The following is a 22813-nucleotide window of genomic DNA, read 5'->3' as shown; positions in this document are numbered from 1 at the left end:
TTTGGTTGTTTTGTGTGTCTGTCACCAGCTCAAATGCTTCATGTAGGCAAGGATGGTACCTGTGTGCTGACAGATCAACAAGATTCACATTTTCATGCTGCGTGACCCTGACTTGTCCTGAGTGAAATTAAGCCTCTTAAAATGTCCCAGTTCTTTCATGGTTGTTCAAATCTTTGTTCTTCTTGAATTTAAATCTTCCCCAGACTGTCTCAATTTCAAATGAAACAACTTTCTGCTTTCTAGAAAAGATGAGGCTATTCAATGTGAACCATACTGAGTTTTTCTGCTCTAGACCCCCAAATATCTCTACCTATAGTCTATCCCTTGTTTGTCAAAATGTTAGATTTTAATCCTAACACTTAATATGTCTTTATCAACTTAATTAGTTAAAACAGTTCTTCATGCCCGGCTGGCATCAACCCATGCTCCAAGAGGACACTGGTTTGATTCCAAATCAGGGCACATGCCCAGGTTGTGGGCTAAATCCCCAGTAGGGGGCATGCAGGAGGTGGCTAATCAATGTTGTCTCTCATTGATGTTTCCATCTCTCTCTCTCAAATCAATAAAGAAAAATATTTTAAAATAGTTCTTCATTCTTGCTTTACATTTCTCTATTTTTCCTGGTTCCTTTCACATAGGCAAAACCAAGCATGCTTTTGCTTACTTCATCCTAGAGAAATTCAACCAATTCCAATCAAAACAAAACAAGCCTTATTTATCTCCCTGTTCTCAAATTTTTCCTCCAACTTAGCCTCCTATTATCCAATAATATGCTTTATAGAGCTGTCAACGCACTATGCCAATTCATGGGAAATTCCATTAGAAAAGGGGCTATTTTGATGTTGCTGTTCAGTGTACTTCCAATGCCTAGCACAATATCTAAAATGGTAGGGGCTCAATAATTAAATGAGTTCATTTTAGTTATCTTTTTACTTCCCACTCTTTACCTGAGTCTAAAAATTTTGCTTCAAACACTGCTTAAATTAAATTCACCGAGATAACTAACCATAATAGTTCCCTGCTCTGTTATTCAACCCATAGCCACATTTTAAATTCTTCTAGTATATTCCATACCACAATTTGTCTTAATTATTGTTGACTGTGTATATGCCTCTTTACTTCATCAAAGTCTCAGCCCCTAGAGGTCGGGACCATTAACTTATTTTCTTAGCCCTCAAGTCTCTTTTTATGTTTTAAATTTTGTATTAACATATATTTGCATATAATATTATATGAGTTTCAGTTGCTCAACATAGTGATTCAGCCTCTATATATACCTTATGGTGTGATCACCATAAGTCTAGTAACCATCTGTCACTGTGCAAAGTAATTATGATATTATTGGCTATATTCTCTGTGACGGATACGACAGCCCTATGGGTTATTTATTTTATAGCTGGAAGTATGTGGTTCTATTTCCCTTCACCTTTTTACACATCCCTCCACTCCCTCCCTGCTGGCAACAGTCAGTTTATTGTCTGTATCTGTGAGTCTGTTCTTGTTTTGTTTTCTTCATTTTGATTTTTCAGATTACACAAATAAGTGAAATCATGTGGTATTTGTCTTTCTCTGTCTGATTGATTTTATTTAGCTTAAAATCTCTAGGTCTATCCATGTTGTTGCAAATGACAAGAATTCATTCATTTTCACCATTGAGAAATATCCCAGTGTGAGTGAGTTTGTATGTGTGCGTCTCATCCTCTTTATCCATGTAGAAATGGACACCTTGGTTGCTTCATGTCTTGGCTATTATAAATAATGCTACATTGAACACAGGGGTGCATATATGGAGTCCTATTTTTAATTTTTTGAGTAATCTTTATACTATTTTGCATAGTGGTTGTACCAGTTGACCCCACCAACAGTGTAGGAGGGTTTCACTTTCTCTCCGTCCTCACCAACATTTATTTGTGGACTTTTTGATAATAGCCATTCTGACAGTAAGAGGTGGTATCTCGTTGTGGTTTTGATTTGCATTTCCCTGATAATTAGTGATGTTGAGCCTCTTTTCATTTGTCTGTTGATTATTGGTATATTTTCTTTGAAAAAATGTTTATTTGGGTCCTCTGTTTATTCTTTAAAACAGATTTTTTAAAATTATTATTTTGATTTTGAATTGTATGAGCTTCTTGTATATTTTGGATATCAACATCTTATCAGATATATTATTTGAGAATTTCTTCCCCCATATAGTAGGTTGTTGTTTTGTTTTGTTGGTAATTTCCTGGGCTGTATAGATGCTTTTGAGTTGGATGAAGTCCCATTTGTTCATTTTTGCTTTTCTTGACCTCTCAAGGAGGTATAATCACACAGCTATTGATAAGCTCAATGTCAAAGGATTTACTGACTATATTTTCTTCTAGGAGTTTTTTGGTTTCAGGCCCTAGAGTTAAATCTTTGATCCATTTTGGGTTTATTTTTGTACATGATGTAAGAAAGTGGTCCATTTTCTGTTTCTTTTTGGCATTTATCTGTCCTGTTTTCCCAAGACCACTTATTCAAGAGATTGTCATTTCCCCACAGTATGTTATTGCCTTCTTTGTTGTAGATTAATTGATCATATAAGTGGAGGTTTATTTGGGGCTTTGTATTCTGTTCCACTGATCTGCGTGTCTGTTTTTGTGCCAGACAGTACCATTTTGATTTTTATAGCTCATACCTCTTAACAAAGACTAACTAATGAGTAATGTCTAGTGAGTTAAATGAATATCTTTAAGTATTCAAGGGTCCTCTAAGTTTCCACTGACTACATTAGTATTACCTTTGATAACATAGTTCGTCCCTGAAATAAAAAATGTGAAAATATGTTGGGGTATCATTTTATAAAACATTTAAAGTCATTAAAGTAATTATTTAAAAAACCCTATGCTGAATAAATTGTGATATATATGCTTTGTATTTATGATTGTTTTATTTAAATAATTAAGAATATCTATCAATATGTATCTTATACACACAATAATAAAAATAAAAAAAAGTGTTTGTAACTACTCAAGAAAATAATAGCCATTGCTTAAACTATTAGTAAGAAAATAAAGTTCTCTCCAAGATCCTTTAAATGCACCCAGTAGCGCCCACAAGAGTGTATAGAAAATCTCTAAAACTGTTTCAGGAACCCAAATAGACACTCAGGAATTACTCCATAGTCACCTTTCCTCTGTCTTAATTTGTACCTTTCCAAAATAGCTTCTCATTTTTACCCTTCTTCCTCTAATTCACATGGATGAGCAGCCTGATCTGAGTATACTTTCCCCAGGTGTGATATTCTAAGACTCTTTTGGGATGCTATTTCCAGTATTACCCAGGGGCTGCACATGCTGAAACCCATGGATTGAGGTTCTCTAACCATGCACCTTGCTCAGGCCGTTGGGAGATCTTACGTTCAGTTAACAGGGAACGGGCCCATTCACAGTGACTGTTTTGTAGCTTGTGAGCCAAATAATTTATTGTTTAATTAACTTTTCTGGTTTTTTTTTTCCCCACCAGTTGTTACTTTATATAAAGAAAAAGTATTTATTTAGGAGAACTGGGGTAGATTTCATTTGTTTTACTCGCAGTAAGTTGTCTTGAATGTGACCCATGTGCAAACATAAAATTTGAATTCTACTGCTTGTATGATGCTCACTCATATGATTGTTGTGTATCAGGGACATCTGCAAAAGTTAAATAATTACCAAAGCCATAACATTTTAAGAATATGGAATCAGTAACAATTCATAGGGAGTCAGAAAGTCTTATTGGCGTTCATTAATTTGGGGGGGTCTCTCAGTTTTTAATGTGGTAAGTTGGATGACTGTATGGTCTGTTTCTTCTGTAATTAATTTTGCATAACATTCAGCTAGTCTCTGCCACCCTAAACGTATATGATCTACCAGAGATACTAACTAGAGGGACCCAAAATTCTGTGACATTCATTCCCTGGGCTCGACTTCTTTATTCAGCTGCATATCTTTTTTTTTTTTTTTATCCTCACTCGAGGACATTTTTCCATTTTTTGTTCAGATAGAGCGGGAGGGAGAGAGAGGAAGAGAGAGAGAGAGAAACATCGACGTGAAGGGACACATCGAGTGGTCGCCACCCACACGACCAACCAGGGCCGGGGACAAACTGCAACCGAGGCATGTGCCCTTAGCGGGAACCGAACCCGGGTCTCTCAGGACCGCAGGCCGACGCTCTAACCGCTGAGCCAAACCAGCCAGGGCTCAGCTGCATATCTTCCATTTGTTCCTTCTGTGCTGCCTTCTGTCCTGGAGGCTGGCCTGCTAAGGCGAGGTCAGTGGACTCCAGTCCTTCCTGTGGTCAGTGGGGATCCCAGAAAAAGATAGTAAGAAAGGAAAAAAGAGATCATAGTATTTGTTTCCTAGGGTTCCTCTCTGAAAGTTCATCTCAGGCTGGCTAAATTTCTTAGCCAAAGGTCGGTTTCTTTGAAAGTTACCTTCATGTGTAAAACACGTAGACACGGTCTATATAAACAGCTTCCCCCACCGCTTTTCCTTTCTGACCACGAGATGCTGACTTGTGTTTTTTCTTACTAGCTCAAAGTCTTGCTCCCAGCTTCCTCGACACCTGGTACCGCTTTGTAAATAGCTCTTTTAAAAATATACACTCCTTGCCGCACCAGTGTGGCTCAGAGGTTGAGGATAGACCCATGCACAAAGGGGTTGCGGGTTTGATTGCCAGTCTGGGCACAGGTTGTGGGCCAAATCCCCAGTGGGGGGCATGCAGGAGGTGGCCAGTCGATGTTCTCTCTCATCAATGTTTCTATCTCTCTCCCTCTCCCTTCCTCTCACTCTGAAATCAATAAAGGGAAAAAATTATAAAATCAATAAAGAAAAAATATATATACTCCTCAAATTATCTTTTTTTAATTATTATTATTAATTGTTTAAAGAGAGAGAGATAAAAAACATGGGTCTATTGCCTCCTGCATGCCCCCTACTAAGTATCAAGCCTGTAACCTGTGCATGTGCACTGACTGGGAATCGAACCAGGACCTCTCAGTCCATGGGAAATGCTCAATCCACTGAGCCACATTGTCTGGGCTCCTCAAATTATCTTAATTTGAATGTGCCAGCTATTTCAGAACTCTGGTATGTCTTTCTTTGCAATAGAAATTAGCCTCATATGGACTACAACTTTCAAAATGATCACTAATTGTGGAGAGCAACAAGTAGTTGTGAACTACTTGTCAGTACAGAAAGAGGTCATTGGAAAGTAAGATAAAATATTCAATTAGCAATGTTTCTTGTTTTTGTCTATACATTTAGGCCCGTAAAGCACATTCGGGAATTAAATTATTAGAAGGTGGCATCATTTCTCGTGTACTCCTTTTTCTATAAATGAACAGCACTGAAATTTGATTGAATATTGAATCTCTCAGTATATACAAAAACAGTATTGAATCTCTCAGGATGTACAAATCAAACTTTCATCCATTTAATTTTTTTACATGGTGTTAAAAGTTAATTGACTGATGTGGCAGTAAACTATTTTACAGTTTGGTAAAAGGATTAATTGCTATAAGTAGCTATTTTACCAAAAAAGAAGTCTGGTTATATTGGTATTGTTGGTTTTCAACAAGTCAAAGAGATTTTTTGAAATTATTATTATTATTTATTTTTAAAGAAGAAATGACTCAATGCAACAATGGGAAGTCTTCCATCTTCTTAGACCCACAATGACAAATGTGCTATTTAATTCAATGACACAAATTAGCCTCTCAGCATTTTAAAAATGTCTATGTTGCCCTGGCCGGTTTGGCTCAGCGGTTAGAGCATCGGCCTGCGGTCCTGAGAGACCCGGGTTCGGTTCCCGCTAAGGGCACGTACCTCGGTTGCAGTTTGTCCCCGGCCCTGGTCGGTCGTGCGGGTGGCAGCCACTCGATGTGTTCCTTTCACATCGATGTTTCTCTCTCTCTCTCTCTCTTCCTCTCTCTCCCTCCCACTCCACCTGAACAAAAAAAGTGGAAAAATGTCCTCGGGTGAGGATAAAAATAAATAAATAAATAAAAATGTCTATGTTAAAGGAGAAACGCAGTTTGAAATATAAAACTTAATGCTGTATGTAATTACCCACCAAAATTTTTGCACAGCATTTGGGGGTTTGAAATTTAGTTGCTTCTTTAAAATTATTAAATAAATTACAGATCTATTATGGGAAGTTGTGAAATTGAGGAATATAATTTAAATTATAACCTAGAACTATTATAATTTTAGTTTATTTACCTCTAGTTTCTTATCTAGTTTTCGTCTTAGTACAATATATTTATACCCATAGGCCAAGGATTCTTCCAAGTTGCTACAGTTTTATAATAATTAATTATAGATATCTTTTTTTTTTTTTATCCTCACCTGAGGATATTTTTCCATTTTTTGTACAGATAGAGTGGGAGGGAGAGAGGAAGGGAGAGAGAGTGAGAAACATCGACGTGAAGGGACACATCGAGTGGCTGCTACCCGCACGACCAACCAGGGCCGGGGACAAACCGCAACCGAAGTACGTGCCCTTAGCGGGAACCGAACCCGGGTCTCTCCGGACCAAGGCTGACGCTCTAACCGCTGAGCCAAACTGGCCAGGGCGATTATAGATATCTTTAAGAAGACTACTTGGCACACTATAAATGTTAGGTATTATTTAATACAGTTTTGGAAAGAGACATTGCTTGAAATATAATGGCTTTTTTGATATTCACCTACTTCTGTATCATAAATTAGTAAAGTTCATCAATTCTGAGTGCACATTTTTTTTCCAAAAATTTCCAACTCTAAAACTGAAGCTCATCTTAAAATCGGTAAAAATAGTTTAATCTTTAATATATTTTTTATGTGATACATAAAACATCAAGGTGTGCATGATATCTGAATATTTTTATTTCTGAGGCTGGATTATCAGACATTGGAGAATGTGTGTGTGTGAATAGGATTCTCATCACTTCACATGCATCTAGAAATCCTTTCTATTTTAAACCGTGAAAATTGCTAAAAAACCTATAAGATGTAGATAATGAAATAAAAAGAAAGTCATTAATTTCACTACATTAGTTATAGGTCTTAAAAAATATATGTTTTTATTATATTTTTCTTTTACTTTTAAATCTTTGAAGTCATGTATTTTCAGGTCTACTGACAAAGAAAAAAATTACTTATTTTAATTTCTTAGGGGGGAAAAAGCATTAACAATAAATTTAAAAATCCCCCAAGACATTTTCTCTTTAAACATGAGTGCATAGTGTTCTGAAACACATGCCTCTCCTCAGATAAAAACTCAGTGGGACACTGAAGTGAACTATGATGTGTCAAAAGGATGCCTCTGAGTACTTCTTACTTATAGGAAAAAACATTATTAAGTTAAGATCATAGAAATTACATTTTAATCAATATGCCCTTTGCTATTACCCCATTTTTGACTGTCTGAAGAGGCTTTAATAATGTGTTAGGAAAATCATTCATTCAACAAGTAATTCCAAAGAGAAAAGAGTTGGAATCCTTTCATTTCTAATACACCATGTACAGAGTAGTCATGCACAATTTGTATTCTTACTACTCTTGAAAGAACCTAGTCTTTCTTCATGTACTCAAGATACTTTTCTTGCCCTGCTGGCGTGGCTCAGTGGATTGAGCATCATTCCATGTACCAAGAGGATGCTGGTTTGATTCCTGGTCAGGGCACATGCCCGGGTTGTGGGCTTGATCCCCAGTAGGGGGCATGCAGGAGGCAGCCAATCGATGTTTCTCTCTCGTTGATGTTTTTATCTTTCTCCCCCTCTCCTTTCCTCTCTATCCATAATAATCAAATATACACACACACACACACACACACACACACACACACACATTTTTTCTCAGCAACTTAAAAAAAATCATCTGTGATTTTCATTGGTAACACCAACATGATCAGCAATCAACAAATATACATTTCTTACCTCTAGTAAAGACTACACGTTTGATGATATCCTTGAATGGTCAACGCCTGCTGTATTACTGATAAAAGCTAGGATTTATTTAAATTTTCTTATTAAATTTATTTTATAAAATAGCAATGCACATTTATTTTGGAAATATCAAGGATACGTAAACACTCTTAAGAATCTGAACAGTCATGTTATTCCCTGGCATAAACATCATTATAACTGAGGCATGTTTATTCAGATATTTTCTCTGTACATTTAATCTCAATTTTTATTCTACCATTTATTACTTTATTTCTTTCTTAATAGGAATGTGTGTAAATTTTTTCAATGTTGTTATATTTTTGTAGACTTTATCTTGATTTATTTAATTAATACTCTAGAAATAAAAACATATTGTTTCCAATGTCTATTGTTAGAAACCATGCCAGGCTGAACATGCTCATGATTTTTTTTTTTTTGGTAGATATCCTTCACTATTTTCACAGAATAAATTCCCTCAAACAAAATATTGGAGTAATAGATGCACAAAATTTGAGTGTTTTACATCCCTGTTAAATCTAGAATGTAATGTTTCTATTCAGCAATGCAGGAGAGTGATTCGGTTTTTATTTTTTAGTATTTACTAATCTGATAGATGTTATCCTAGTCCATTTAGGCTGCTATAACAAAGTACAGTAGCCTGGGTGGCTTATTAGAGAAGCATTAGCTTTTCACAGTTTGGGAGGCTGGGAAACCCAAGATCAAGGCACCAGATTTGGTGTCTGGTGAGCCACCTTCTCTCTGTGTCCTCGCCTGGGTTCTCCTCTGCAAGGCACCGGCACCATGAGGGCTCCCACCTCACGACCTGACAACTCCCAAAGCCCGACTTCCAAACACCATTACATCGGGGATTAGGTTTTCGGGTGATAAAATTTTAGGGCGATAAGGCATTCGTTCTATAACAGTTGACAATGCTCTTCTCATGTTACTCTTATTTTCATTGACATTCATTGACAAACATTCATTTTCTATTTGTAAATTTTCTTTTGCTAATTGCCCATGTATGCCCTCACCTGGGCATGCTGGAGGACAAAGAGGAGAACAGAATGTGCAATGTGGGAGTCATCGGTGAGAAGGAGAGAAGGCATCCTCCCCAGTAAGCATCACTGCCTGCTGCAAAGTAGTCTCTCGCCCTGGAGACTTGTGATGAATGTGGCATTTGTACTGAATACCAAAGCCAACAGACTCTTTAACAAAACTCCTGTCTGATTGGTTCTTGACATTTATGTTGATTAAAGGAAAAATGACTTCGATTTTGACTTTTATTTTTTTAACCACCTGTTAGCAGGTGGTATCAGCACTGTTAACAGTAAAGATTAGAATCTCTCTACATTAAAATAAGCTCTCAAAGGAAATCAGAAACATTTATTGACTATCTACAGTGTTTAAGGGGTGGACAAAGAATTCACTAACGTTATATTATTTTTGTCAGTAGACAAGGAATTTTTGTTTCTGAATACTTTTCATGCATCTTTATTTTCCCAGGGACTAGAATAAAGCCTGGCATATAGTAGAAGCTTAATAAGTGCATAATTAACTATCTCCAGTTTATAGATGAATAAAACTCATGCTCAGAGAAACTGAGTAATTATTACTATGGTCACACAGCTAGAATGGAATAGTCTCAGGAGTTAAGATCAGTTTTTCTAAACCCCAACTCTATGCTTTAAATATTTCATATGACATATCTTCTTAAGATAACTTTCCTCTTGTTACACATTCTATCTGACAAATAACCCAGCCATCTCTGTGGCTTAAAATAGCAAATGTTCCTTCTCATGTATACCATGTAATGATGGCTGATTAGCCAGGGGCTCTGCTCTTCATTGTCTTATCTCCAGGACCCAGGGTGAGGACACAGATACTCCCTGGACCATTAATGGTTACCAAGGCTAAGGAACAAAGAGAGAATTTGCTCAGTCTTGTCCTGGCTTGTCAAAGCGTCAGCTCGAAAGGACATGTGATAAATCTGCTCACAATTCACTGGTCAAAACACATCATCTGTTTCTTGAGTGTCAAGAAACTCCATGGGGCTTGAAGGTGGGAAAGTGACATTGGGTGAGTCCATGGTACTTGGTACTTACAACGGTATTTATAAGTGAAAGAGGTTGGCAGGAGAGGTAATCAGAGAGGGAGATAGAAAGACAGTGCACAGGAGCAAAAAAGAAAAAAGCTACATATCTGTGGCCAGCACCTCCCTCTTGTCACCAAATACTCATATGACTCAGTGATGGTTAACTTTTCACATCAACTTGACCGGGCCACAATACCTAAATATTGGATCAAAAATTATTCTGGATGTTTCTGTGAAGGTGATTTTGGAGGAGATGAATATTTAAATCAGTGGACTTGAATAAAGCAGATCACCCTCCTTAGTATGGGTGAGTGGCTATCAGCTGATCAATTGAAGACCTTAATAGAATGAAGAATGGTCTCCCCTGAGCAATAAGGAATTCTAACCAGTTTGTCTTTGGATGAACTGCAACACTTCCTGAATATCTAGCCTACTCCTTAAAATGGATATTGATAAATGATGATAGATAGATAGATAGATACATAGATACATAGATACATAGATAGCAGAGCAAATTATTCATTTTAAGAGATCTATTTATTTTTTCTTTATTGATTCTAGAGAGGGAGAGAGAGATAGAAACATCAATGAGAGAGAACATCAATTGGCCGACTCCTACATGCCCCCCACTGGGGATTTGACCCACAATGTGGGCATGTGCCCTGATGGCAACATTTTGGTGCAAATGCTCAACCACTGAGCCATGCCAGCCGGGCAAAAGAGATCTTTTCTAAAATAGGTAAACGATGATATCCACAGGTATTAGTCCAACTTCTAACAGGCAATCAACCTCAGGCAGACAGAGTAGCAAGGTTTATAAAAAGAGGGATAAGATGTATGTGGTCCAACAGGGACATAAATACACACACACACATGCATACCATGAACCTTGAGTAATGCAGACTCTCATCTACATGCTGAGGGCATTTACTCCCTCCCTGAAGAGAAAAGCCAGAAAGGGCATTCTGTTGCCATGGCTAGCTCGGTGTCTGAGACCCTAAAAATGGCCCTGTAGTTTCATCATGATTCTGGCTATGGCCCTTCTTGGCCTGGAGACCTGTGAATCAAAAAGCAAATTATGTGCCCCTCTCACGGTTTGTAGGGAATGTCAAACATTGATCGGAACACACACTTCCTGAGGATTGGATATGTTCTTGGATTTGCTATGATTCTGCTCTGGTTTCCCTGTTCATCGATTCCCTATGTGGATTCTTTCTGTTTCTCCATTTGGGAGATCCTTCTTTTCATCCTCCTCCTTGGTCACATCTAAATCGCACCTGGGAGAAATTGCTCTCCTAGGAGGATGAGCAGCTGTTAAGGAGTCCTTTTTGCCCAAGGGTCTTTTTTTTTAAATTTTAAGCATTCGAAGTCTTTTTGTCAAAACAGCTGGCTCCTTACCTACATGACCCTGTTGACTCCAAGCATGTTAGTCACAACAGCAGTACTTTTAAGGTAGGTTATGGTTTTCTATTCCAATTACTTCCTTCTCTATCTCGGCTGAATAATGAGGACTTAGGGCCTATTACGTTTCAGGGGATAACTACTTCTTTGTGTCTTATTTCATGGCCACTGTGTCTAAGTGAAATGGATGTCTATGCAACTGACTTCCTCTGGGACACCTTAATCCTCAGGGTTTTTAACAATGGGTGTGATGCCCTGTGGGTGCGGCTCAGTGGCTGAGCATTGACCCCTGCACCAAGAGGTCATTGGTTTAATTCCTGGTCAGGGCACATGCCCAGGTTGTGGGCCCAATCCCCAGTGGGGGGCATGCAGCAGGTGACTAATTGATGTCCTCTCTCATTGATGTTTCTATCTCTCTCTCCCTCTCCCTTTCTCCCTTCTTCTCTCTAAAAATCAATAAAGAAAAAAATTTTTTTTGAAAAAAACAACAACAATGAGCGTGATGGTCCAACTTTTGATTAAATCTTTACCACTGCCTGAGTTTTTAATGAACTTTGCCCCTGAATGTCTTCTTGTTTTATTATTTATGCTGCAAGTCTCTGAATTCATAAACTGTCTTTATTCTCTTTCATTGCTAATTATAAGCTAGCTAATTATTTTCTGAGTTCATTTCATTTTTTTTTTTCCTAGTGCTTTGCTAAACAGACAACACAGAACATTAACATCTACATCCTAATTTTCTCTGAAGATACAAGCTTATTAGTTCTGTGGAATGATTGCCAACTTGTAAAGGCTAAAATATTCACCCAATGCTTTTCAATTACAAAAGATAGATTACCATCTTCTTTGTATCCTATCATAATTTCCTCACTATGTTTGTCCATTAAGTCAAGGTCACTCATTTGAAGTCCTGATATGACATTTTTCCTTTTTTTAGGTATCAGTTTTCTTTATGAGTTGAAAAATACTAGTCAAGTGGAAACCAATTGCAACATATCAGTGGCTTAAAAAAACAAAGGGGTATTTTTTTACTTGCATAGGCATGCATTGTTGATTCTCTCATTCTTACATAGAACTGCAGGCTGAGGGTGGTTTCATCCTTATGCTTCATGGTTGCTAATGGAGATAAAGATAAACAGTAACATGAAAATTGCACAATGGCTATTAAATTCTTTCACCCCAAAATTGACATGTAACTTTCCTTCAAATGTTATCAAAGTGTGTGTATATATGTTTTTACACACACATATCCACATTTAACCTCAGATGGGTAGGAAAGTGTAATCCTACTACATGCTTGAGAGGAAAATTAGAATATTGGGTGAAGAATACTAAGGGCTTCAACATTCTCTTACTCATATTTTATTTTTTAGAAGAATGCTTAATTGCTGTATCTTTGGCTCAACATTTAGAAATAAGTAGGTACTCAATAAATATCTGCTTAATGACATGGATTTAACGATGTTTCCTTAATACTGGTAGAAAGATGCATGACATTGCAGTGTTGTAGAGTTCACTTTACCCATACCATCAAACACAATCTCTGAGATATCAGTGCCTTTGCATTGCATTGCAAAATTTATATAGCTTTTTCTCTTGTATATTTCCTCTCAATGGAAATATATGCCATGAAAGTTATGAATGATGGCCAACTTCCCAGAGAAGAGTATAAAATTATTGACAAACTGGAGGTATTTTAAATAAGCACAGACTGAAAACAAGCTGGAGGGGGTGGTATATGGCATTGGGGTGTACTTTTGATGATGAATCACATCCTTTACCAGAAATACATTTAAAATAATCTTGTCAAGAGAATTAATGAGCTGCCAGGAAATATCCACAGGCAATAGCAGTAAAAACTCACCAAGTTCAGGATTTTTGTTCACCAACTTTATTCTTCCTCAATTTCTCATTCTTCAAATGGGCTGTAAACATTGATCATACAACTCTACAAAGATTATGGGTGTAGTTGAAGAAATAGCTTATTCAATGTTAGGACAGGTAAAGAGAATAGTCACCCGTTTTCTGGGGGACAAATATATTTTCGTTAAGTACTGTAATACATTTTCAGTAAAATGGTACTCATTATCTCTCCTCCAAAATATGAATACTTGTATGGTATGGTGTGGACTGTGGGGGGAAAAGAGGAGAGAGAAGGAAAAAGGAGAGAGAGGGACAGAGAAACAGAAGAGGTGGTCATTATTCTTAAGTGTTGAATTGTACATACCTTTCCTCAACCAAGAATAAAATTTTTTGAATATGCAAAACTAGTTTGCTAAGTATTTGATAATTAACAATGTCCCCCAACTTTGAATTTGTTGTTCTAAGGAGACATCGTGCCACGTCTTTAGGAAGCAGGAAAGAGCGAGTATATTTGTATGGAGTAGCACAGAACAGAGGATTTGAAAAACACTCTCTGGCTTATGAGGAACCTGCAAACTACTGAACTATGTTCCTTTTAGCATTACTACTCATTTACAGGGATCCCGATCGTATTAGTTTTCCATTGCTAATGTAGCAACTTAACACAGATTTGCTGGCTTAAAACAAGTTGATATCCTACAATTCTGTAGGAAGAAAGGCTGACACAGGTGTCTCCTGGCTAAAATCAAGGTGTCAGGAAGGCTGCATTCTCTTCTGGAGGCTCTAGGAGATGGTCCATTTCTCCACTAATTAAAATTCAGTTTCTTGCAGTTGTAGGACTGACATCCCTCTTTCTTTGCTCCCTGTCAGCTGAGGGTCCTCCCAGCTTCTAGAAGCCATCCACACTCTTTGGATCATTCTGCCTTTCTCTTCTACTTGTAAGGACTCATTTGATTACACTGGGCCTACCTGGATAACCCAGGGTAACCACCACTCCTCAAGGTCCTTAACTGTAGTCATCTCCACAGAGCACCACTTGCTATGTAGCGTGACTTGTTCACAGGTTCTGGAAATTAGGGCATGGGCATTTTGGCAAAGGGCACGTTATTCTGCCTATTCTGTATTCTTCACCCAATATTCTAGTGTGAGCTGCATGTATGGACTTCTCTGAGACAAATAGTGGATGGAATCCTCATTGCTTCCTGTTGGAAGTCAACTGGAGACTAGCCGCTCACGGACCTAGAAAAACCTAAATGTGGTTTACCCTCTCAATATGGGAGACATACTTAATTGTCCTTCTCACTACGGAAGTATAGAACATTTATCATGCCTAGCCCAAAACTTTTTCTAGCTGAGGCCCCACAAACCAATGGATTAAGGAATATATATATAACCATGATGTTATCTCATTAGTTTAGGAATATGAAAATATTTTGTGGGACCATATGTAATAAGTGTTTCAATTTAAGATCTTTACTGTGTTATAATTCTGAATGTGTGGCTATATCTGCTGAATGTGTCACAAATATAAACACATATATGGATGTGTGATTAAACTTGACTGAAGTGGAATTAATTAACCTTGAGAAAAGAAAAATCAAGGAGTATTTAAAAGGTGTCCTTATTTGACAAGGTACTAATATAAGAATGACAATTAAAAATGTACTATGCATTCTTGGGTGTTGAAGTGATCCTAGCAAATCCTTGCTTTCAGGATACTAATTTCTGTTCAATATAAGGATAGGTTTTCTTATAATAGCAATCTAAAAATAGATGGGACTGGATCATGAGATCATAATGTACTGTCACTAGAGGTCATAAAGTTGTGGTCAATGAGCCTTTGGTGAGAGTGTTATGGATACGTTTCATATGCTATAGATAGGTTTTACACAGGTTATATGTAGTCTTTAGTAATGTGACCTCGTTTTCCTAAACAAACTTGCCAGTTCTTAGTTTAATAATATCTTTCATAACTTTTTTTGTCTTGCAAAAATATAGAAATTGATTCCCAAAGTGTTTGAAATAAACTACTTGAAATAATTTAAAAAGAGAGCTGAAAAATGATTTTACTTTGGGTGGTAAACACACAATGCAATCAGATCATGTGTCATAGAAATATACACTTGAAACCTATACGATCCTATTAAACAATGCGACCCAATACATTTAATTAAAAAAAAGAAAAAGATAACATTTACACCAAATGTGTAGTTTCCTATAAAATAATACTTATTATTATTAAAACATTTATTTATTACTACATACTCTTTACTTGTTGATATTTGTTTTATATAAAGTATTATCCCAGCCTGGCCAGCGTGGCTCATTGGTTGAGCATCGACCCATAAACCAAGAGGTGGCCAGTTCGATCCCCGGTCAGGACACATGCCCAGGTTGTGGGCCTGATCTCCAGTGAGGGGCATGCAGGAGGCGGCCAGTTGATGTTCTCTCTCATCGATGTTTCTGTCTCTCTCTCCCTCTCCCTTTCTCTCTCTCTAAAATCAATAAAGAAAAAATAAAGAAAGAAAAAAGTATTATCTCAGCACTCTGCTTGGCTTTGAGTATACAGACAGACCCAGACCTTACAGAGTTTATGGATTTGTGGGAAGACAGACGGTAAACAAATGAAAAAATGAACCAAATCAGTAATCACAGATTATGTTATAAAGAAGACAAGCAGGGTGCTGAATTGGAAAGAATAGCAGGAAGAACATTTCATTTTATTTATTTATTTATTTATTCATTGATTTTATTTTTATTTTTTTTAATCCTCAGCCGAGGACATTTTTCCATTTTTGTTCGGATAGAGCGGGAGGAAGAGAGAGAGAGAGAAACATCGATGTGAAAGGGACACATCGAGTGGCTGCCACCCGCACGACCCAACCAGGGCCGGGGACAAACTGCAACCGAGGTACGTGCCCTTAGCGGGAACCGAACCCGGGTCTCTCTGGACCGCAGGCCAACATTTTAACTGCTGAGCCAAACCGGCCAGGGCAGTGTTTTTTTTTTTTGTTTTGTTTTGTTTTTTAAATCCAAGAAGAACATTTTATTTATTTATTTTTTTATCCTCACCCGAGGACATTTTTTCTATTTTTTTGTTCAGATAGAATGTGGGAGGGAGAGAGAGAGAGAGAGAGAGAGAGAGAGACATTGATGTGAAGGGTCACATCGAGTGACTGCCACCCACACGACCCAACCAGGGCCGGGGACAAACTGCAACCGAGGTACGTGCCCTTAGCGGGAACCGAACCCGGGTCTCTCAGGACCGCAGGCCGACGCTCTAACCGCTGAGCCAAACCGGCCAGGGCCAAGAAGAACATTTTAAATAAGGTGATCAGGAAAGAACTTTCAGAGAGATTGGCATTTGACTAACCCCGAAGTGTAAGAAAGGGTCCGGTTCCTTACATAACCTTATGAGTTATTCATTCTTTCAATAACCCCATAAGTTTAAAACTATTGTCATAATTTTGTAGAGAAAGAAACTGAGGCTTAACAAAGATTGACCTACACAAGATTAAGAGCCAGAAAGTGGTTAAACTTGCCCAGGGCCTCAAGGCTATGAGATGCCTGAGCCTGTGAGAGCTGGAGCCCATGACCTGAGCTGACTCCGCCTCTCTGTGGCTGAAACGCAGGGTGCAGGGACAGAGCAAATGCACAGGGCCGGCTGCTCTCTTCCCGTGGGGTCGTGAATCCACTGCCCATTTCAAGAATGCCAAGCTTTAATGAAGGAGTCGAAATACTACGGCTCGGAAATACACCCTAAAGCAGATGGAGCTCATTACACTTTTCATTTTGGACACGAATTGTCGTGGCCACACGGACATGATGAAAGGCAATCAATTTCCAAGTCTTCTCTAGTGACGCTTTGATATTGTCGATATATGATAATTACGTTAGTCTAAAAAAAAGGCATTTAGGTACCCAGGAGGACTATAGCTGCTGAAGACCAGCAGTTTCTTCTCTCGAGTGAAGCTTTGTCCAGGAGCAGACCTGTGAAGTGGTCCCAGCCACCTCTGCCACTGAGTGACATTTGGAGAAGCTACTTTATTTCTCTGAAATTCAATTTCTTCATCATGCTGGAAGATTTTCTGACAGTGATAGTGACACATCTGTTCAAGCCAATATCATCTCCGTATTTAAAAAATTAACAGAAACAACAGATGTGAACTCGAGAGTCAAGATTCATGCACACATGGATCATTCGGGAAGAATCCCATCTTCAGAGAGGCTGCTTAAGGCAGCATAACACATCTGGTAGGTGCCCAGGAAATGAGGGAATCGGTAAGGCTGATATAGATAGCTCTAGAAGATGCCATTGCTGTACATTTCCCCCAAAATAGAAAAATGGGTCAAATTGTTGACTTCTTCTTTTGAATGATTACTGACAGTTCTTTAAACCTGTCAACGTCTTATGTCAGCATCACGTATTGATGTGGAAAACATCTCACTTTCTCTTTAAATTCACAACACAAAACACACACAGACATACATGCACACTAGCATACTACATATACACCACTAACACAGTCATCCTTGCAATAAGAATTTACAAAAAATTGTATTTTACTTTTGGGAAAAACAGAGCAGTGTCCCAGATAGTACTTGCTCTTGTACGTAAGCTCACTGGGAATTCTTACTGAAGGATAAAGCTTTTCAAAAGGCTCCTGATCTGCAAATCATACAAGATAGATGTGATCTTTGCATACTCAACATATTGATATTGAGTTATCGCTATAAGCTGGGCATTTTCCTAGGCATGTGGAATTCAAAACAGGCATAAGACATTGTTGCTATGCTCCATAAACAGAATTTTGATATGCAAAAAATGTCAAGCCCATACTTGCTGTGATTGCAGTGCTATTGAATAATGCAAATATCGAGCACGTGACTCTATGTGTGACTATAAGGCGCAAGGGCTTTGCACATGTTACTCAAGCCTATTGTATTTCACAGTGTCAAGAGGCACTAAGTATACATTATGTAAATGGTGGTCTTTGAATTGTGCAATGTGATGGTTATCATTTCTTTTGCTTACTACTCCTAAGAATTAAATAAGTAGTTTTTGTTATCCCTTTTTCTAAGATGAGAACAGTGAGCCTCGAAACATGAAAAGCACAGTTACTAAATGGCGGAGTTGGGCTGAGATTTAAATCTGAATGAGGCTAAAACCACCATAATCTCATTACTCCTTGAAGTCTGCTGTTACAAGGCTGGCACATAATTGATAAGTTGAGTACACCGAGGTTCTTTTATAAGTGGAAATCATACAACACAGGCCACTTACAACATGTGTCTTCTGAGAGCAATGAGGCCTCACCCCTGCTGTCCACTCCCGGTGATGCACACACAGGAGTTCCCACCACTTTCAAAACGATGAGCATTCACGGGGTCAGGGGCAATGCAGAATTTTTCCCTAACTTTCTCCTTTTTTTTTTTTTCAATATTTTTTTCAGATAGAGTGGGAGGGAGAGAGAGGGAGAAGCATCGACGTGAAAGGGACACATCGAGTGGTTGCCACTCACACGACCTAACCAGGGCCGGGGACAAACAGCAACCGAGGTACATGCCCTAAGCAGGAACCGAACCCGGGTCTCTCTGGACCACAGGCCAACGCTCTAACCGCTGAGCCAAACTGGCCAGGGCCTAACTCTCCTTGAGAGCTACCCCAGGAAACCTCTCAGGAGTAATGTAGCTCAGTCACAACTATGTATTTCTGTCTGTGTATGTGTGTGTGTACGTGTGTGTGTGTGTTTTGCTAGTCATATTATGAAAATACAAAAAAAACCAATTGATGACAAGATTTGATCTGTCATTCAAACATTTTAGAACTTACAAATGAAAAGCTTACCTCCTATTGAATTTGACAATGACATATTCAAGGTTGTTTGTATTTTTCTTGTTCGTGTGTTTTTGTTTGTTTTGGTCTGAACCATTACACTTATCCGTTCTCAAGAAAAGATCGTTTTTATGTGACCATGGTAAAAGGTTATGGCAATGTGTGTTCAATGGCGACAAACATCAGCGGAGTGGACGGGTAGAGGTGCAAAGGATCTAAGACAGGAAATGTATAGAAGTAGATCGCAGTGCCAGGAACCACTGTTTGTTACATTGTAGCACTGGAGATGGAGCCCACAGCACTGGTTGGCTGTCCCCACGTTCTCAGATCTGTCCACCCACACAACTTAGGCTTTGGAATATAACCAACATAGTTCATTAACTCTAAGCTTCTTTTTAATGCTTAGTACTTAATGAAGAGAAGCTGTGATATTAAAAAAAAAAAAAAAGCAGTGGTGATAATGATTCTGCAAGGGAAAAAGCACCTTTATTTAAACACAGATTAAAATAAAGAATATGTGCAACTAAAATGTTAGTGTAGCTATTTAGCAGAGTCAAAAAGAATACCAGCTTCATGAGTCCAAAAGAAGAGTGCCTTCTTTGACATTATCATGTTATGTTGTTTTACGATCATAGTTTTTTCGTAGCCTTCCACTTTTTGTTATTGTTCATCCGGCTCTCCTCACCTTCATGCCCCAAACAAGGTGGGTGCACATATTCTAGTTTGTGTGGACAGACTGGAAAAGTATTATTGAGGTAAACTCATTGCTATTTCTTTTTTCTTTTTTATCCTCACACAAGGATATTTTTCCATTTTTTGTACAGATAGAGAGGGAGGGATAGAGAGGAAGGGAGAGAGAGAGAGAAACATCGACGTGAAGGGACACATCGAGTGGCTGCCACCCGCACGACCAACCAGGCCCAGGGACAAACTGCAACCGAGGTACGTGCCCTTAGCGGGAACCGAACCCGGGTCTCTCCGGACCGCAGGCCGACGCTCCAACCGCTGAGCCAAACCGGCCAGGGCAAACTCATTGCTATTTCTGGAAAGCATCTCAAAACATGTGCTGTCAAGCAAACCCAAAAAGAGCTGGGAGGGTTTGGCTAGAAATAATGACAATAATGGCTCTTAGAGTCTGCAAAGTGGAAACACAGCTAGGCAAAGCCCAGAAGTTTTCCGAGGAATGAGGAAAAAAATCATTAGTTTTTATAATGTAACTGAACCGCAAGAGAAAAGGGAGCCTTACATTCGTAGTTATTTGATTGGTCCATTACGATGAGTCGACTACTATTGGTAATTATGCTGATAAATCGTAGGAGGTTGTCAAGAGGGGTGTCAGGCAGGCTGGTGACACAGAGGTTTGCTTTACTGCTTTATGCTTGACTGAAATCCAGGCACCAATAAACTACTAATAATAATCTGTATACTGTCAAATGCATGACTGAGGAGTTATAGAAAAGTTTAAAAATGCAAACATCAAATATATAGTGAGTTTTTTTTTTTTTTTTTAGTCAAGCTTCAAGTTCTGTTAGTAATTTAGTAGTAAGGCTGGGAAAACACCTCATCATTTTTTCCTAAATTCAGTGTTTCCTCGATACCATGGTTAAGATAGTAATTTTGTGATTAGATAGGTAAAAATTTTTCACTCTCTTAAGTCAACAAAATAAACCATGATATAGATCAAGAAAATATTGGAAAAATACTATATATGTTTAGCTTTTCTCTAAGACATGGTTTAATTCAATTTTATCTGCTGCAATTACCTAAATTGATCTAACATTGATTTGATATACAGATTTCAGGTCCCTTTTTAAAACCACACTTGTAAATCAATGAATATGAACCTCAACCAATTTTCCCATCTTCAGATTAAAGTTGATTAAATGTCTTAAATAACCATCATGTTAATAGAGATTTCATATATATATTCTTTCTGGATTTAAATTAATATGGCTTATTAAAGGCTAGAATTACACTTCCCTCAAAGGATTGCTTTGCTTTTTTAAACCTTCCATTAAAGATATATTTCTGGAATTGCTTTACATGTAATAGTTTTTGTTCCCATAACCAGACTGTATATATTTTTAAAATAATAGCCATAAAACCTTTTCATTTATATAACCTTCTATGGCAGTTTTTTCTGCTTCTTAAGGCTCTGCCCAGTTCTCTCGGGTGAAGTATTGAATAGAGATGCTCAATATATATTTCTTGAATTGAATCATCTTGTTTTTCTCTCTCCTGGAGCACACAGGGCAGTGTAGAGCATATAGAAAAAAGACAATAAATTCTTATCGATCAGTGATAGATGTGTTTCAAACCTATGTTGAACATTTTATCCTCAGTAGAACTGCATGAATATTCCTATCAGATTGCATAACAACAATCTCTTTGAGCAGGTCTTATTTTGACCCTTAATGTTATGTGAATACAAAATAATCCGATTCCTGCATTTTAAACTACAACTATAAAAGGAAGGAAATAAGAAATGAAGAAAATGCCCCAGGGTTTCTTAAAATAAAAGATTCATAGTTGTCTATTAAATCTTTTTATCTTAATCAAGTCAGCCAGGTAGAGTGGAAACGGGATATTTTCTGAGATCCTAAAAATTTGACTGTCGTTCAAGCATTGTCCTTCAATACCTAGATGAATTCAGGAAAATGATTAACCTTTTTGAGTTGCAGCTATCTCCTTTGAACAAACCGTATGATGATTATATGTGCCATGTAACGTGTTTTGAAAATTTAATGAACTGCAATATGTAAAAGGACTGAAAAGAATACCCCTCAAAGACAGGTCAAAAAGTGTTTCCAGAATTCACTCTGCTGCACCTGTATAATCTAATCGGTCGAGAAAAGACAAGTTGCTCCTTGAAATAGGGTACCTGGGGCTGGTCTACACACTTCACTAATAGAAAGACACTGTGCTGTGTTTAAAGTTTCTGTGGACACACCACCCTAAATATATGATTAAGTCACTAGAAAATGTCCATTGTGTTAATTGTTTGGTTGCTGTGTTTCTGTTTCTTTGCTTTATGTTTTTTCGTAGCCTTCCACTTTTTGTTATTGTTCATCCTTTTAAACGTGCTCTGAATGATTACTATAGGAAAGTAAACTGTATGTTGACTTCAAATAGTTTATTAAAGTCTATACTAAGGATGTTTTAGTGAAAGCAAGCTACAATTCATCAACTTAGTTAAAACCACAACCAAAATATAAAACAAATTGAATTTCACATAACAAAGAATTGATTCAAAAGTATATAATGATAACTGACCCACAGCAGAGAAAATACTCATTTAAGCAGGAGAGAAAGCCAGTATTTCCAATCCACCCCCGAAGCGTCAGTGGTGATATTGTCACCAGAAAGGTCACCTGTCACCTGAGCGGGTCTGCCTAGGGCCTGGCCGGCGGTATGTGGGTTCTTGACTTTGTGCAGGAAAAGTGTTACAACACAAGTCCAGGTGAATTTTAGAGGACAGTCATTAAAGCTGGGGACAATGAGATAAGGAAGCGCTGGACAGATGAGCTGAGGCTGGTCTGCTTTGGCTCAATAAGAAGTCAGAGAAAAGGGGGGCTTTGGGGACAGGTTCGGGGGGGTTGTCTGGGATGAACTGCTGCTGCCTATTGCTGCCCTGGTGCTGGTCTCATGGGGTCCCTTAGTTTAGGGGATGCCTGCCTATGGGGAAGGAGGG

The sequence above is a fragment of the Molossus molossus genome, unplaced genomic scaffold, assembly GCF_014108415.1.
Source record: "Molossus molossus isolate mMolMol1 unplaced genomic scaffold, mMolMol1.p scaffold_m16_p_13, whole genome shotgun sequence".
NCBI lineage: Eukaryota > Metazoa > Chordata > Mammalia > Chiroptera > Molossidae > Molossus > Molossus molossus.
Note: the sequence above shows the minus strand (reverse complement) of the source record.